Source organism: Malaclemys terrapin, chromosome 15 (assembly GCF_027887155.1).
Source record: "Malaclemys terrapin pileata isolate rMalTer1 chromosome 15, rMalTer1.hap1, whole genome shotgun sequence".
Taxonomy (NCBI): domain Eukaryota; kingdom Metazoa; phylum Chordata; order Testudines; family Emydidae; genus Malaclemys; species Malaclemys terrapin.
Window position 1 is genome coordinate 9,910,208 of NC_071519.1, and position 18,240 is coordinate 9,928,447.

Here is an 18,240-nt window from a genome sequence, read left to right on the forward strand (position 1 = left end):
AACCGAGAGAGAGAAAGAGGGGGGAATCTCACCCATGCCATGAGCTTGAGCTGGTCGGGGTTCCCAGGTGATGGTGGTAGCTCAGGGTCCTGAGTGCTGGAGACAGGCAGAGCCCCCAGCACGATCAGTCAGGAGATGGAGTCCCAGTGGAACTGATGCAGAGTTTGGGTCTATCCATCAGAACCCTTACTTGGGCATAGGTAGGGGTTTTTGTAGAGAAAATACAATGGTTCAAGGGAGAACAATAGATTTGTTTATGGGTAAACTGATGACTCAAGGAGTTTCTTTAGGCTAGACAATAGGAGCTGATCGCTCTTGGCTATGGGTGGTGTTTTCTTCCAGGGAGCTCACAAGGCAACTAGACTGCTTCAGTAGTTTGGATATCAATTACAGATTTATTACTAGAATTGGTCTGATAATTGCTGAGCTGGGTGTGGGCAGGCGTAGGTTCATTAGCATCTGGAGCAGAGATTCCCATGATGCAGTGCATCCCTGCTTTTTTTGGTCCCAGAGTTCAGTGCAGTTCTCTGTTCCTCATTCTTTATGCTAATTCCAGTCCAATCTTTCATGCAGATGAGGCTAGGGGAATTGTCTCGGTTCTTCATTCTTTATGCTAATGGAGATGTTTTAATCTTGTCAGGAGGGGTTGGGGTGTGTCTCCCAACACCCTTCACTGTTCTTTTATTTATTTTTTATTTATTTATTTAATGGAGATATCCCATCTCCTAGAACTGGAAGGGACCTTGAGAGGTCATCAAGTCCAGCCCCCTGCCTTCACTAGTGGGACCAAGTACTGATTTTGCCCCAGATCCCTAAGTGGCCCCCTCAAGGACTGAACTCACAATCCTGTTCTCTGCGAGCCTTTTCTCTGATCGGTTTTGGTTCCAACAGAGACCGGGGGGGGGGTGTGTCTTTCATGAGTCAGACAGGCTAGTTACTGCACCCTGGTTCCCAATAACACAGAGCTGACTGGTATCAGACTGGTATAAATACGATGCTCCCCGTTTTGTGAAAAGAGGGACCCACTCCCATTACTCATGGGACAATGGAGTTGATAGAAAGGACAGTCAGGTCCACGCCATAACAGGACAAACTGCAAAAGGCAAAAATGGACCACTCACCTGGACAAACTGAGGGATAAACAAACAGTAACCATGAAGGCTGCTTGAACTACATGGGAATTAGCAAAACCATTACTAAGGTTCAACTTTTGTCGTGGGTATTTTTACTAAGTCACAAACAAGACATGGGCAGTAAACAAAAATTCATGGAAGCCTGTGACCCGTCCTTGTCTTTCACTAAAAATACCCTGGTCGGGGGAGGGGGGAATAACAAACGGAGCCCCACGGGGGGATGACTGTTAGCTGCAGTTCTTGCTCTGGCGGCTGACTTAGCCTGGCCATTACTCTAGCCCTGTGGGTTATCTGGCCTTATGGGCTTACCACTGGCACCGGGATGGTGATGGTTCCTGCTCTGGCCCCAGGAGGCCACTGCTTCTGTGTTGGGGGCTGACAGCTGCTGAAACGGAGGTCCATTCAAGTCACAGAATCCATGACCTCTGTGACAGAATTGGATACATAACCATTAAAAGAAACAACGTGTTGGTCGCTCTAGAGGTTTGTATGGTGTTTAGCTCCCTTGCAAACTTTCTGATGTTTAAGAAGGGCTGAGCGATCAGTCAAGCTTTTCCCACGGTCACGGCATTTGGAGGGTATCTGCTGTGTGGATTCTCTGATGTGTAGAAAGTTGTTACCTCTGAGTGAAGCTTTTCCCGCACTCACCGCACTTGTAAGGTTTCTCCTCTGTGTGGATTCTCTGATGCTGAATAATGTTTGAGCTGTGAGTGAAGGTTTTCCCGCACTCACTGCATTCTTAGGGTCTCTCTCCCGTGTGGATTCTCTGATGCATAGTCAGGTCTGAGCTGCAAGTGAAGCTTTTCCTGCATTCGCGGCATACGTAGGGTCTCTCCCGCATGTGGATTCTCTGGTGTTGAAGGAAGGCCGAGCTGTCACTGAAGTTTGTTCCACACTCACCGCATTCATAGGGTCTCTCTCCTGTGTGGATTCTATGATGTGTAATAAAGTCTGAGCTCTGAACGAAGATTTTCCCGCACTCACAGCATTCATAGGGCTTCTCCCCTGTGTGGATTCTCTGATGTTTAATAAGGTTTGAGCTGGAAATGAAGCTTTTCCCGCACTCACCGCATTCGTAGGGTCTCTCCCCGGTGTGGACTCTCTGATGTGTAGTAAGTTCTGAGCTCTGAGTGAATCTTTTCCCACACTCATTGCATTTATAGGGCCTCTCCCCTCTGTGGATTCTCTGATGTTTAGAAAGGGCTGAGCTGTTAGTATAGCTTTTCCCACACTCATTGCATTTATAGGGCCTCTCCCCTGTGTGGATTCTCTGATGTGCGATGAGGTATGAGCTGCTAGCGAAGCTTTTCCCACACTCACGGCATTCATATGGTTTCTCCCCTGTGTGGATTCTCTGATGGTTAAGAAAGCCTGATCTGTAAGTGAAGTTTTTCCCGCACTCACAGCATTCATAGGGCTTTTCCTTTGTGTGGATTCTCTGATGTGCGGTAAGGCTTGACCTCTGAGTGAAGCTTTTCCCGCACTCACTGCACTTGTAAGGTTTCTCCCCTGTGTGGATTCTCTGATGCTGAATAATGTTTGAGCTGTGAGTGAAGGTTTTCCCGCACTCACTGCATTCGTAGGGTCTCTCTCCTGTGTGGATTCTCTGATGCGTAGTCAGGTCTGAGCGGCGAGTGAAGCTTTTCCCGCATTCGTGGCATACGTAGGGTCTCTCCTGCATGTGGATTCTCTGGTGTTGAAGGAAGGCCGAGCTGCCACTGAAGTTTGTCCCACACTCATCGCATTCATAGGGTCTCTCTCCTGTGTGGATTCTGTGATGTGTAATAAGGTCTGAGCTCTGAACGAAGGTTTTCCTGCACTCACAGCATTCATAGGGCTTCTCCCCTGTGTGGGTTCTCTGATGTTTAATAAGGTTTGAGCTGGAAATGAAGGTTTTCCCACACTCGCCGCATTCATAGGGTCTCTCTCCCGTGTGGATTCTCTGATGCGTAGTAAGTTCTGAGCTGCGAGTGAAGCTTTTCCTGCATTCGCAGCATACGTAGGGTCTCTCCCGCATATGGATTTTCTGGTGTTGAAGGAAGGCCGAGCTGCCACTGAAGTTTGTCCCACACTCGCAGCATTCATAGGGTCTCTCTCCTGTGTGGACTCTGTGATGTGTAATAAGGTCTGAGCTCTGAACGAAGGTTTTCCCACACTCACAGCATTCATAGGGCTTCTCCCCTGTGTGGATTCTCTGATGTTTAATAAGGTTTGAGCTGGAAATGAAGCTTTTCCCACACTCGCTGCATTTATAGGGTCTCTCCCCGGTGTGGATTCTCTGATGCGTAGTAAGTTCTGAGCGCTGAGTGAACCTTTTCTCGCACTCGCCGCATTCATAGGGTTTCTCACCCGTGTGGATTCTCTGATGCGTAGTAAGTTCTGAGCTCCGAGTGAATCTTTTCCTGCACTCGCTGCATTCATAGGGTCTCTCCCCTGTGTGGATTCTCTGATGACTAATAAGGTTTGAATTCTGAGTGAAGGTTTTCCCGCACTCGCTGCATTCATAAGGTTTCTCACCTGTGTGACTTCTCTGATGTCTAATAAGGGCTGAGCAGCAACTAAAGGTTTTCCCGCACTCAGTACATGTATTTTTTCTCTTTCCCCTGAGGATTTCCTGCTGGGCTGTGGTTTCCTTGAGGTCCTTCTGAGTTCCCCGACAGTAAATTAATGTATCCGATTTCTCCCCTGGCTGGTTTCCCTGCTCTCTCTCTGGTCTGTGCTGAATCTCACAGGATTTTCCCTTCTCATGAATCGTGGACACATTCCCTTTTGATCTTTGTGATGATGCTCCATGTGATTCTATTTGCTCAGCATCTTCTTGATGAGAATTTTGCTCCTTAGTCTTACGTAGCATCGCATCACCTGCCGTGATAGAGACAGAAACCTCAAAAAGGGATGGAAAAAGGAAGAGCAAACCAAAAAATGTGCTGGAGAGAGGTCAAATAAAAATCAGGAATTGAAGTCCCCCAAACTCTTCCCCCAAATGGGAGAGAGGAGGTGATTAATTCAGCCTTCTCATCCCATCCAAATTCTCAGTGGGAAGGGAGGAAGATAATGCCAGGTGTCAGCTATAATCTGTAGGAAGCTATGTGCTACCTCTGCATTGAGGACACCACATCTGCTGGGGACAATCCAAGGTCACTGTAGGGTATCCCAGATTTTTCCATCAGGCACTTACAGATTCAGAGTTAGTTTAATGTTTCCTCACCTGTGCAGGGACGTCTCAGGATCTTTCTTTCCCCTGAACCCTGGAGGTCTGGGACCCACGGTTCTTCCCCCTGTTCCAACTGGGAGATCACATCAGGTTTGGAAACTGGAAACCCTGCTTAGATTAAAAAAAAATGAGATTGGGGAAATTAATAAGATTTTGTCATCAAAAATTGTCTATTAATTTAACTCCAGTCCTTAGTAAACAAAATCTCAGGGCCAGTTCCCCAGGTCCTCAAAGGTGGAGAACACTGATTATGAGGGACTAAACTACCCACATATCTGCTAAGAACTCACATAGATAGACACTGAGTGAGTCTGTACACCTATATTCACTATTTTACAAAATTACGATGTTTAGTACAAAGTATACCTTTTTGAGGTTTCATTTAAAATTCATAATCCACTGAACATTAGCGTCCTGTTATAATAAGTGAAGCAACACTATGTATGTAAAGTTATGAGATTTTAATGTATGATAGTCCTGAAAATATGTTACAATTCTGGGGAAGACCCACAGACCTGTTCCTCAGAGAGCAAGGCTATCGCTTGGTTATATGACCATTCTCCGGCGAGGGGAGGTGTGAACAAGAAATTTACTTTTCATTACAGGGGCTGCTTGACGTTTACATCCACAACAGCCAGCCAGTCATCATGACAGTTAAAAATGGAAGATGTTTCCAGTACAAAGTGATGAACAAACTTGAGTCTCTCTCTCTCTCCCTCCCTCCCTCCTTTTCTCTCTGCACACGAAATCAACAGCTCCTGAAGAGCTGAGCTTGTGGGGATGGTGAGTCCTGGCTGATAGGAAACCCAGCCTGTCACAAGATATGGTGAGAGAAAGACATTTGCTTTGAATCCGTTTTAGCTGATTAAGTTAGAAGTTGGTTTGTGTTGTATCTTTTATGCCTTTTGTAATCAATTTTGAATTTTATGCCTCATTACCTGTAGTCACTTAAAATCTTTTATTTCTGTAGTTAATAAACCTGTTTTATTGTTTTATCTAACCAGTTCGTTTGGATTAAAGTGTGTGGGAAACTCTATTTGGGATAACAAGGCTGGTACATGTCAATTTGCACTGATTAAATGAACGACTTTATATGAGCTTGCAGTGTTCAGTAGAGTTACATGCTGGAAACTGTTTGGTAACTGGCCAAGAGGGGCTGTTCTCACAGTAAAACAGTGTAAAAGGCACCCAAGGGTGGAGAATTGAGGGAACACAGCTGTTGAACAGTCCAAATTGTACCCTGGGTAATGTCACAGACACACATTATGAAAGAGGCTCCTACAAAACAGAGAAGGTAAATCCATGCCCCAGAAAGTGAAGTCTCCAGACTGAGGGAAAGTCTCCCTGGCACTGCTTCTTGCTGACAGAGAGACCCAGAGACAAAGAGAGAGTCCTGGTGAAGCTGGGAACAGTAAGCATGGGCTGGTGGGGTTCAGTGGAGAAAGGGAACAGGAAGGGCAGGGATATTACTGAATGCAGGATCTCAGCAGTGCTAGATGTGAAGAAAGCACATATTGTGGAATTGGTGAATCTAGTGAGTCCGGTGTCATGGGAGAGTATGAAAATCCCTGAGTGTGGAGAACGCTGGGAAACTAGAAGCTATAATTCAGCAGCAACAGACTCTAATTCATCTGGAAAAGCAGCACGCGAAAGATAAGAAGGCCATGTGACTTCAGGAATGATGGAGCCCAAGATCGAAGGAGCTTGCAGAGAAGAGAGATTGTGGCTACTGCTGGGGGGAACAAGACTCGCCATGTCTTAAGAAGTGTCTTTACCAACCCAGGCCATTTTCACATTGTTGGTTGCAATCCAGAGGAGTTGTGTCATCTATAATGCTGGGTGATTTTCAATGTTCTGCTGCTGGAGCTCCCCGTCTGGATGCTCCCAGCCAGCATTCAAGGATGCACTGAGTGTCTTGTGATAAGTGACCCTGGATCAGCAGCTCAGAATCCAGCAGCCTGCTTCTTACACGCCAGGCACATTCTGGCATCCACCAGCCTTGGATGTCCTGTCAAGAGATAGAAACACTCCCAAACCTGACCGCCAAGGAGAAAGGATGCTTGGTGGATGCCCCAGCCCAGAAGTCATTTCAACCCTTGTCTGCAGGAGCCAAATATCTCAAGACCCAGACCGGAGAGCTGTTGCTTATAGCTGTCCAGCTGGAGTCAAAGTCCCAGGGAGTTACCTGCGCTGAGAGCCCGGAGGATTGAAGCTCCAGGAAGCATGGGAGGAAGTGGCCGAGGGAGGTGGGGTGAGTGGAATCTCCCACCCGTGTAAGGTCAGCATGTTGCGGCTGGATTCCCCGCTGACCCAGTGGCGGACCACTCCACTACTGTTAGGATCTTTGGCTGGGATCCGGTTGAGTCGGGTGGGCCCGGGTCCCCCTACCCCAGCTGCCACCCCCATTTTGATGGCAGCACTTGGATCTGGACACAAGGCATTTGAAGGATGCTGTACTGACTCTGGTCACTAGGCCATGCAGTCCTGCGCTGGAGGGCGGCCATATTGTATCAGGCCATTAGGCCACACAACCCAACACCTAAGGGCGGCCACTTTGACTCTGGCCACTGAGCCGCAGTGTCTTGAATCCCAGGGCAGTCCGGTAGACTGTAACCACAGTGTCGCCACAGGCATGATCCACCCCAAAGGAGGATGGGGTGTGCACACACCACCACACACAGTGGAGAATGCAGACAATGACTGGACCCTGTTGGAAGGCCCCAGTGGGAGGATAGTGCCAAGAGGGTAATCATTCTTTGTCCGCCTGTCTGTGGCCTTGCCCCCGATACAGACTGAGAAGATATTGAAATGGCAGTGAGGACCCCAAGGCGTTCCTGGTAACATTTGGGCCACCCTGTTGACCCCGTGTCTGAGCGGGACAGCGCAGAAGGCCTACTTGGGGATTAACCAGAACACTTACCACTGTTGTTTTCACCAGGAAAGGTATCCTCCGTAGGCCAGGGCCCCAAGCGGTAGCCCAATGCCTACGAGACAGCGCCTGGTGATGGTTGGAACCAGAGAAGTGATCAGGGACCCAGGTGGTGGAGACCGTGGTCCTTGAACAATTCACCCAGATCTGATGGAGTACTACCTGGCAGCTGACAGGGAGGAGGCTCGGCTTTGGAGCTCCAGGAGTCTGGAGAGGATGGCAGGGGGGAGTCCCCATGAAACAGGACCGAGGGAACACCAACGCTTATCATGACCTCTGGCCAACCCCCCCAAACCCTGAAGACAGGCGCCCCGTCAACCAGACCCAGAGCAGGTGTGAATGAGATCTGCAGGAGAGGCAAAGTCCACCACAGGCAGAAACTAGGTCCGGAGGATCCCGAGACCGCTGCTGTGAGTATAGTCATGAGGGGCAATTTTGCCAGGGGGAGAGATGGACGAGGCTTTCTTCAGGCAACTAACAGAAGTTACTAGATCACAGGCCCTGGTTCTCATGGGGGACTTCAATCATCCCAATATCTGCTAGGAGAGCAATACAGCAGTGCACAGACAATCCAGGAAGTTTTTGGAAAGTGTAGGGGACAAATTCCTGGTGCAAGTGCTGGAGGAATCAACTAGGGGCAGAACTCTTATTGACCTGCTGCTCACAAATGGGGAAGAATTGGTAGGGGAAGCAAAAATGGATGGGAACCTGGGAGGCAGTGACCATGAGATGGTTGAGTTCAGGATCCTGACACAAGGAAGAAAGGAGAGCAGCAGAATACAGACCCTGGACTTCAGAAAAGCAGACTTTAACTCCCACAGGGAACTGATGGGCAAGGTCCCCTGGGAGAATAACATGAGGAGGAAAGGAGTCCAGGAGAGATGGCTGTATTTTAAAGAATCCTTATTGAGATTGCAGGAACAAACCATCCCGATGTGTAGAAAGAATAGTAAATATGGCAGGCGACCAGCTTGGCTTAACAGTGAAATCCTTGCTGATCTTAAACACAAAAAAGAAGCTTACAAGAAGTGGAAGATTGGACAAATGACCAGGGAGGAGTATAAAAATATTGCTCAGGCATGCAGGAGTGAAATCAGGAAGGCCAAATCACACTTGGAGTTGTAGCTAGCAAGAGATGTTAAGAGTAACAAGAAGGGTTTCTTCAGGTATGTTAGCAACAAGAAGAAAGTCTAGAAAAGTGTGAGCCCCTTACTGAATGGGGGAGGCAACCTAGTGACAGAGGATGTGGAAAAAGCTAATGTATTCAATGCTTTTTTCATCTCTGTCTTCACGAACAAGGTCAGCTCCCAGACTACTGCACTGGGCAGCACAGCATGGGGAGGAGGTGACCAGCCCTCTGTGGAGAAAGAAGTGGGTCAGGACTGTTTAGAAAAGCTGGACGAGCACAAGTCCATGGGGCCGGATGTGCTGCATCCGAGGGTGCCGAGGGAATTGGCTGATGTGATTGCAGAGCCATTGGCCATTATCTTTGAAAACTCATGGCGATTGGGGAAGATTGGAAAAAGGCAAACATAGTGCCCATCTTTAAAAAAGGGAAGAAGGAGAATTTGGGGAACTACAGACCGGTCAGTCTCACCTCAGTCCCTGGAAAATCATGGAGCAAGTCCTCAAGGAATCAATTTTGAAGCACTTGGAGGAGAGGAAGGAGAGGATCAGGAACAGTCAACATGGATTCACCAAGGGCAAGTCATGCCTGACCAACCTGATTGCTTTCTATGACGAGATAACTGGCTCTGTGGATATGGGGAAAGCGATGGACGTGATATACCTTGACTTTAGTAAAGTTTTTGATACAGTCTCCCACAGTATTGTTGCCAGCAAGTTAAAGAAGTATGGGCTGGATGAATGGACTATAAGGTGTATAGAAAGCTAGCTAGATAGTCGGGCTCAATGGGTAGTGATCAATGGCTCGATGTCTAGTTGGCAGCCGGTATCAAGCGGAGTGCCCCAAGGGTCGGTCCTGGGGCCAGTTTTGTTCAACCTCTTTATTAATGATCTGGAGGATGGCGTGGACTGCACCCTTCGAAGTTTGCAGATGACATTAAATTGGGAGGAGTGGTAGATACACTGGAGGGTAGGGATAGGGTCCAGAGTGACCTAGACAAATTAGAGGATTGGGCCAAAAGAAACCTGATGAGGTTCAACAAGGACAAGTGCAGAGTCCTGCACTTAGGAAGGAAGAATCCCATGCACTGCTACAGACTAGGGACCGAGTGGCTAGGCAGCAATTCTGCAGAAAAGGACCTAGGGGTTACAGTGTATGAGAAGCTGGATATGAGTCAGCAGTGTGCCCTTGTTGCCAAGAAGGCTAACGGCATATTGGGCTGTATTAGTAGGAGCACTGCCAGCAGATTGAGGGAAGTGATTATTCCCCTCTATTCGACACTGGTGAGGCCACATCTGGAGTATTGTGTCCAGTTTTGGGCCCCCGCTACAGAAAGGATGTGGACAAATTGGAGCAATTCCAGTGGAGGGCAACAAAAATGATTAGGGGGCTGGGGCACATGAGTTATGAGCAGAAGCTGAAGGAACTGGAATTGTTTAGTCTGCAGAAGAGAAGAGTGAGGGGGGATTTGATAGCAGCCTTCAACTACCTGAAGGGGGGTTCCAAAGAGGATGGAGCTCGGCTGTTCTCACTGGTAGCAGATGACAGAACAAGGAGTAATGGTCTCACGTTGCAGTGGAGGAGGTTTAGGTTGGATATTAGGAAACACTATGTCACTAAGAGGGTGGTGAAGCACTGGAATGGGTTCCCTAGGGAGGTGGTGGAATCTCCTTCCTTAGAGGTTTTTAAGGCCCGGCTTGACAAAGCCCTGGCTGGGATGATTTAGTTGGCAATTGGTCCTGCTTTGAGCCGGGGGTTGGACTAGATACCTCTTGAGGTCTCTTCCAACCCTGATCTTCTATGAGTCTATGAGTGTGTCTATCACTTCCCTGTTGAAAATATTTTAAAGTTCTGTAAAACCCACAGGCACACTCTAACACGGTCTGCTCTTTAAAGTTTTGCCAGGATAGTTCTGTTGCTTAGGGCTGTACAAAATCACACTCACTACCCCATCCAACAGAACGACGTTGGCAAAAGATTCAATATAGACACAGTTATGGTGGCAAAAAGTCCATTACAAAAAATGAAGGAAACTGAATACCCATCAACTATTTTACTGCAGAGCTAAGGTTGCCCTGTGCTGTCTCCTGCTTTTGACCATATGGACAGTGGCTAAACTTAAACCTCTGCAAACCAGAAAATGAAGTTAATGTTCACGCCACCCCTGCAATGTATCCTTAACTGTGCTCAGACCCCCAGCCCTGCAGCTGGTAAGAGCCACTGGGAATGGTTCTGTCAGGGTGGTGGAAAGGTGAATAAACTACCCCAGTCCCTGGAGAATTCTCCATCTGTTCAAGTCTTCATGTCAAAGCCAGATGCCTTCCTGGAAGATGATTTAGTCCAACACAAGGTGTTCAGCTCAGTACAGCAGAGACCGGATGAAATTTTACAATCTGGGTGATACAGGAGATCGGCCTAGATGACCAAATTATCCCTTCTGGCCTTAAAATTCTATCAATCTATAATAGATACGAGGAAGGACTAAGAGAACGTGCCATTGTTTGTGTTGTGTTCACAGACGGGAACACCAGCATTTATCCGCATGTCCTGCAGTTGTGTGCACTGGGTCAGCTGCAGCTGTAATCGGATGGTGGAGGGAGCAGTTGGAGCAGCCTGGCAGAGCCGTGATTGTGGTATGCAGAGAGGTGTATATGACCCCTGAGGGACTGAGACTGCCCCATTTCAGTGCTGAGTGTTGTAGGCTGTGTCACTAAAGATGCACAAAGGGGAGTTCTTGCGCAGAGGATTGTCAGCAGTTTGGTGGGATACACGCTAGTGATCTCCAGGGCTCAGTGAGGGGCAAGTGAAGGCAACGACTCAGAAGGAATCCTCACGGTGAGGGTAGGGGGGTGGGATCAGTTTGCAAGTCGGAGCCTGTTTGTGTGGAGTAGGCTCAGTGTGTGAGTGAGGAGCAGGGGGTGGAAGCTTCTTTTCTTTATGCGGGACCCAAATCCCAGTTTTACCTTAGCAAAGAGAAGATATGTGACATTGTGCTGTACTGCTCCTGTGCTCTGTTCCCAAAGTGTCGTGTAGCAGGGGAGGGCAGAGTGTTAGTGTGTGTGTCACTGGTATGCTGGGGTGATGCTGAAACAGGGCAGAGTACAAGTTGCATTGTTGGGGTGACGTGAACCTTATTTCATCATTTCCCCTTCCAAGAACCGAGGGGACGGGAATCCTTACCCAGCGAGGTCACATTCTCATAGTTCTCCTGCATGACGGCTCTGTAGAGGGCTCTCTGAGCGGGGTCCAGCAGAGCCCCCTCTTCCCTGGTGAAATACACAGCCACCTCCTCGAAGGTCACTGGCTCCTGAAAGAGCAAGAGTCCAACACTCAGTACCTGCTGCCCCACTCACAGCCCCACACTTCATGGGGGAGAGGAGCCAATCAAATGAAAGCGCTGGATGGTTTTGCATCCCACCTCCACACCACTCAGAGCATCCAGGAAACACCAGGGTGAGGGGACAGAGAGAGCCCCTGGTCTCTCCCAGCAGATCCATCACACAGCTACTAGCCACAGACTGATACAGGAGTTGGAGCCCCTAACTGGATTGTCTTGTGATTGTATAGTGAATTTAAATATTTAGTGGCTACTTTTTGTAGATAATATTTTTTTAATTTATTTAAAGTCTAACTATTCTGAGTAACACAGGGCCCTGGGGTCATGTAGTAATTTTTCTCATCAGAAGGGGGTCGTGGTCCAATGAAGTTTAAGAACTTCTGGCTTAGAGCATCCAGGAAACATCAGGGTGAGGGGACAAATCTCCTAGTAGCTTCATCACACACCTACTAGCCACAGACTGATACAGGACATGGAGCCCCTAGCAGGGTCCAGGGCAAGCTCCCTGGTAGGAAGCCCAACACCCTCCTCATTGTGAGGAGCTGGATATGAAGGGAGGGGAATCTCCCCTAAGCCTGACTGTTGAGTGCCCCCTTCATATCTCACAGCAGCCGCTGGTTAGTCGGGTCAGGCTCCAGCACTGGGAGTCTGGTCAGTTTTTCTAGCCCCAAGTAAGTGGGTTATTTTCTGTTCCACAAATTAGAGCATTTCCACCTACGAACCTCATGGGTCTGTTCCTAGAATCTAGGCCACTTATTAAACAACTCGCAGCAGGTTTGCCGCACCCTGCCCTCCTCCCTTCCTCACCCTGTGCATTTCTTGCCCACTCCAACCTCCAAACCAGACTGTGCAAACCTTCCCATCTCTGGTGTATTTGCTGCCCCTCTCCCTCCAGCAGGAACCCACCAGCCACCCCCCAACAATCCCTGTCATAACTATAAAGGAAAGGGTAACAGCCCTCCTGTGTACAGTACTAGAAAATCCCTCCTGGCCAGAGACTCCAAAATCCTTTTACCTGTAAAGGGTTAAGCAGCTCAGGTAACTTGGCTGACCCCTGACCCAAAGGACCAATAAGGGGACAAGATACTTTCAAATCTTGGTGGGGGGAAGGCTTTTGTTTGTGCTCTTTGTTTTGGTGGTTGTTCGCTCTTGGGACTAAGAGGGACCAGACATCAATCCAGGCTCTCCAAATCTTCTGAATAAGTCTCTCATATTTCAAACTTGTACGTAACAGCCAGGCAAGGCATGTTAGGTTTATCTTTGTTTTCTCAACTTGTAAATGTTCCTTTTGCTAGAGTGTTTATCTCTGTTTGCTGTAGCTTTGAACTTAACGCTAGAGGGTGCTCTTTGAATCTGATTACCCTGTAAAGTTATTTTCCATCCTGATTTTACAGAGATGATTTTTACCTTTCCTTCTTTAATTAAAAACCTTCTTTTTAAGAACCTGATTGATTTTTCCTTGTTTTAAGCTCCAAGGGGTTTTGGATTGGTGTTCACCAGGGAATTGGTGGAGGAGTCTCTCAAGGCTAGCCAAGGAAGGGAGTTAGCACTTGGGAGTGGTGGCAGCAAAACCAGATCTAAGCTGGTAGTTAAGCTTAGAAGTTTTCATGCAGATCCCCACATCTGTACCCTAAAGTTCAGAGTGGGGAAGGAACCTTGACAATCCCTAACTGAGCTGGCTCCTCTGCAGCCATTTCTCTCCCTGTCCCATGGGAGGACGGGATGAGCTGGAGCGAAACGTGGGCGTCATTCTGCAGCCTGGCAGGGCGAGAAGGGCAGTTGTGGAGGTTTCAGAACAGGCTTTAGTTAATTTCATATCACGCTTCCCACAGGCCTTTCCCTGCAGACAGACACCCTAGATTCTACCACGCTGGGAAAATGCTTGATTGCTTTATTACAGCATAGACCTGGCCTCTCCTGCCTGGCTAAGCCCACAGAAATACTTTTAACCTCCCTTCTCCCTCCCCATAACAAAATCTCTGAACACAATGCTAGAAAAAAGCAGAACCAAAGGCGTCTCTGTGGGGGATTCCCTCTGACACTGACCCCCGAGCCATGCACACCTGAGCTGGGGGAATATGGAGTCAGGAACTGGCTTTTCCTCTGTCTGATTTTACCCAGGGATGCTGAAATACAAGTCTCTGGGCAGATGGGAGATCTAGAAATCCCTCTTGCCACTTATTTCTCCCACGGCCCCTTTCAGTCTCTTTTCCCCCTTCTATCTTCTTTGCCCTGTCCCCTCTCCCTGCCCCCCTGGCTGGGAAAGTCCCATTCCTGGGTTGTTTGCTCCCCCATGGCTGAATTTGCTCCTGCAATTGCTAATGGGGAGGAAGGGATCTTTGTGCAGAGTCACTTTCATGCCAGTCCCCAGCACTTTCCCAGAGGTCTCTCAGTTACTTGGAATGTCTGGCTCAGAATTTGGTATTAACAGGGCTCAGGGCTGGCCTAGGGGCTAGTACCAGCTGGAGGAAGTCCTCATCTTGGCCGGGCACACAAAAACCACCAGAGCTCTCTGGGGAGAGCAGCTAATGAAACCACCTCCCCATAGGGACAGCTGCTGATCTCATTTGCCCCACTGTTCATCTGGAATTACTCCTTGTCTTTCCTTGCCATGACTCCGGATTAACACTGGTCTCAATGACACCAGAAGCACAGTTCAGAAAGGAGGAGGCCAGAATCCTCTTCAACAGATCACTGTGTGGCAGTGCTAACCCCCTTCCCACCTCTCTCCCTCCCCAGATCTAGGACAAGGACTCAACTCTTCCCCACCGAACCAGAAGTTCCTGCAGTTTTCCAGAGGAGAGAGAAGCAAAATCTGTGTTGATTTCACCTCACAGTGTCTGATATGTAGATAGAAAGTTACCACCAGCCTCTGCTGGCCAGTCGCACAGGCAGAGGGAGCCCTGGGGGGTGCATCTTTAACAGGAGACGGGAAGGCCTGAAAGGCCAAAATAGGTAAGAAATGTCCATGCCCTGTCACTAGCAAATAATGGCCACTATGAATCCACCCCAGAGGTGGCTGCATCTTAGCACTGTGGGAAGCAACGCCTCACGGAGACCATTTGTCATGGGGTTTGGGATACTTCTGGAGCCACGCTGCACTCAGAGCGACGACCTCAGCCTGTGCCAGCTGGAGAAAAGAAAAGGGTCCAGCCAACTCTCCTGTTACCAGCTGGGACCCACTGATCCCCCTGTAGCGGGGCGGCCTGGCTTCCAGGCGCCCCAGGAAGGGATGAGCCAGAAAAGCCGCCAGAGTGGGCGGAGCCACCGCGGCCTGTCCCCGCCCCCCGGAAGTCAAGGGGCGGGACAGGAAGTATAAAGGCCAGGCCCCAGCGCTCAGTAGCTGGCCGGCAGCGGGAGAGGACAGACGCTGGTGCCCGAGCTCCCGCGGACCTGAGCCTGCCGAGAGCCCGGTATCCTGAGGAGGACTGGCCGAGCCGGCCGAGAGCCCGGTATCCTGAGGAGGACTGGCCGAGCCTGCCGAGAGCCCGGTACCCTGAGGAGGACTGGCCGAGCCTGCCGAGAGCCCGGTATCCTGAGGAGCAGTCTGAGCTTCCCCCCGCCGAGGGCCCAGAGGGAGTGACAGACCTACCTGGTGCTCGGGGCCCGGAGGAGCCCATGATCTGTGACCCAGCAGACGGAACTCAGGAGGAGCAGGTACCCATGGAGGAGGAGATGGGAAGTGGCCCGGGGATAGCAGACCCCGAACCCATGTCAGTGTGTTGCGGTCAGGATCCCCACTGACTGCGCGGCAGATGGACTGCTGCGGATAGGGCCCCGGGCTGGAACACAGTGGAGTGGGCAGGCCTGTGTTCCCCCCTGCCACCCCGCGCCGGGTGGCAGTCTCTCCTCCTCCTTGTCCAAGGGGCCTGGGCCCGTGACAGACTATCCGTTGGCTGCCCTGCCCTGACCTAGGGCCTGGGCTAACCCAAACTGACCCAGCCCCTGCTACAAGGCCTGGGCCTCTGACTGACTATTGGTTTGCTGCCCCGCCCTGACCCAGGGCCGGAGCTGTTAATTGTCCGCTCAGCCCCTGCACAAAGGGCCTGAGCTCAGAACTGTTAATTGTCTGCTCAGCCCCTGCACAAAGGGCCTGAGCTCAGAACTGTTAATTGTCTGCTCAGCCCCTGCACAAAGGGCCTGAGCTCAGGACTGTTAATTGTCTGCTCAGCCCCTGCACAAAGGGCCTGAGCTCAGGACTGTTAATTGTGTGCTCAGCCCCTGCACAAAGGCCCTGAGCTCAGGACTGTTAATTGTGTGCTCAGCCCCTGCACAAAGGCCCTGAGCTCAGAACTGTTAATTGTGTGCTCAGCCCCTGCCCAAAGGCCCTGAGCTCAGAACTGTTATTCGCTTTGTAGCGGGGCGGCCTGGCTTCCAGGCGCCCCAGGAAGGGACGAGCCCCACCCCGGAACTACTACACGTGGCAAGCCAGGCAGGAGTTCCGCCCAGGATGTGGGCGCGAACCCTCGACTCCGGGGAGAGAGGGGCCGGGGGAGAAAGATCCCCCTCCCGAGACATGGATCTGTCCCAGCTCTTGGCCCTGGTGACAGAAACCCAGGAGCGGCAGCAGGCGGCCCAGCTGCAACAGCAAAGGGAGCAGCAGGCCGCACAGCTGCAACAGCAGCAGCAGCTCATGGAGCAGCTTGGAACTCAACGGAACCAGCTCGTGCAAGACCTGGTCACCCAGCAGCAGGAGTTCCAGCGGGAATGTCTCCAGCAAATCGCAGCGACGCTGGCCCAGCCTGGAGGCGCGGCCGGGACTACGCGGCCCAGCCCCCCGATCCGGCTGACGAAAATGGTGCCCGGCGATGACCCCGAAGCCTTTCTCGTCACCTTCGAGCGGGTGGCCGTTGTCGCCGGTTGGGCCCCGGAGCTATGGGCTTCCATATTAGCCCCATACCTGACTGGGACGGCGCAGATGGTCTACCGAGGCCTGTCGGTGGAAGCCGCCCAAGACTACAGCCAAGTAAAGGCTGCCATTCTTGATGCCCTGGATGTGAGCCCCGAGACTTTCCGGCAGCGGTTTAGGAGTCTGACCTACCCCACGGGGGCCCGACCTCGGCAGGTGGCTCAGGAACTCCGGGAAACCTGCAAGCGGTGGTTACAACCCGAGCACCGGACATCGGAGGAGGTAATGGAACAGGTGCTGCTGGAGCAGTTCACCCATGTTCTTCCACCACGGGGGCGGGCCTGGGTCCTCCGGCACCGACCAGCGACCCTGACCGCCGCCGTGTCCCTAATGGAGGACTTCCTCGCGGCTGACACGCCGATAGGCCCAGGACTCCGAGGGCCCCCACCCGGGGCGGAGCGCCCTACCCCCGAGAAGAAAGGAACACCCGCTCGAGCAGATTCACGGATTTCGTCCCGGGGAGCCGAGGGTGGGACTCGGGCCCCGGTGGCACCCGGGCGACCCGCTCGGACCCCGACCCCCATAGGGCAAAAAGACCACCGAAGTCCGCCGGGACCCCCCCCTGGCGTCCGGCCCCGGACGGGGCGGGCCACCCCGGGGCCCTGTTTCTCCTGCGGGGAGTATGGCCATCTCCAGCGGGATTGCCCAGGGCTGGAGTGTACCTTTGGCCAGGTCTGTGCAGGGGAGGCTCGGGCCCGTCCTTCCCAGGCGGCTAAGATCACCGTGCCGGTGGTCCTTGAAGGATACCCGACGGTGGCCCTCCTCGACTCGGGCTGCGGACAGACGCTAGTCCGCCAACGCTTCGGTCCCCCGGCTGACGCCCGATTGGGTGAAATTCGCCTGCAGTGCATCCATGGAGACGTACGGCCCTACCTGAGTACCCGGGCCCAGCTGACGATCGAGGGGGTCACCTGATCAATGGTGGTGGGACTGGCCCCACGACTGGCATACCCCGTGATCCTGGGCCGAGACTGGCCGGAGTTTCCAGCACTCCTCCGCCGGCACGCAGGAGACGACCCGCGGGCCATGCCCGCCCTAGAAGGGGAGACCCCCGAGAGTGAAGGAGAGGAAAGGGAAACCCCCGAGCCAACCAGCTCGGCCGGAGAACCAGAGGATGCTTCCCGAGGGGCGGCGACGGATTCCTCGGCCACCATGGACTTCTGCCGGGACCAACGGGCCGACCCCACTCTTCAGCGAGCATACGAACAATTGGCCATGGCGAATGGGACTATCCTCGACCCCGGTCGAGCGGCCCAGTGGCCACACTTTGAGTTGCGGCAAGACCGCCTGTATCGGGTCGAGCGGGACCCCCACACGGGGGAGACCCGAACCCAACTCCTCGTTCCCCGGCCTCATCGACAGTCCGTCATGAAGTTGGCCCATGACGTCCCCGCGGCTGGGCACCTCGGTCACGAGAAAACCCTGGCCCGGATTTTGGGACGCTTCTTCTGGCCAGGGGTGTACCAGGAGGTGAAGAACTACTGTAATTCCTGCCCGCGCTGCCAGTTGGCTGCCCCGGCCCGGACTCCCAAGGCCCCGTTGATCCCGATGCCCCTGATTGAGACACCCTTCGAGCGCGTGGCCATGGACCT

General features: G+C 51.7%; 1 pseudogene; it reads right to left on the reverse strand.

The window, feature by feature from the left end:
- The window catches only part of LOC128822965 (zinc finger protein 850-like), a 95,100-nt pseudogene that overhangs the window by 38,032 nt on the left and 38,828 nt on the right, over positions 1-18,240 (reverse strand).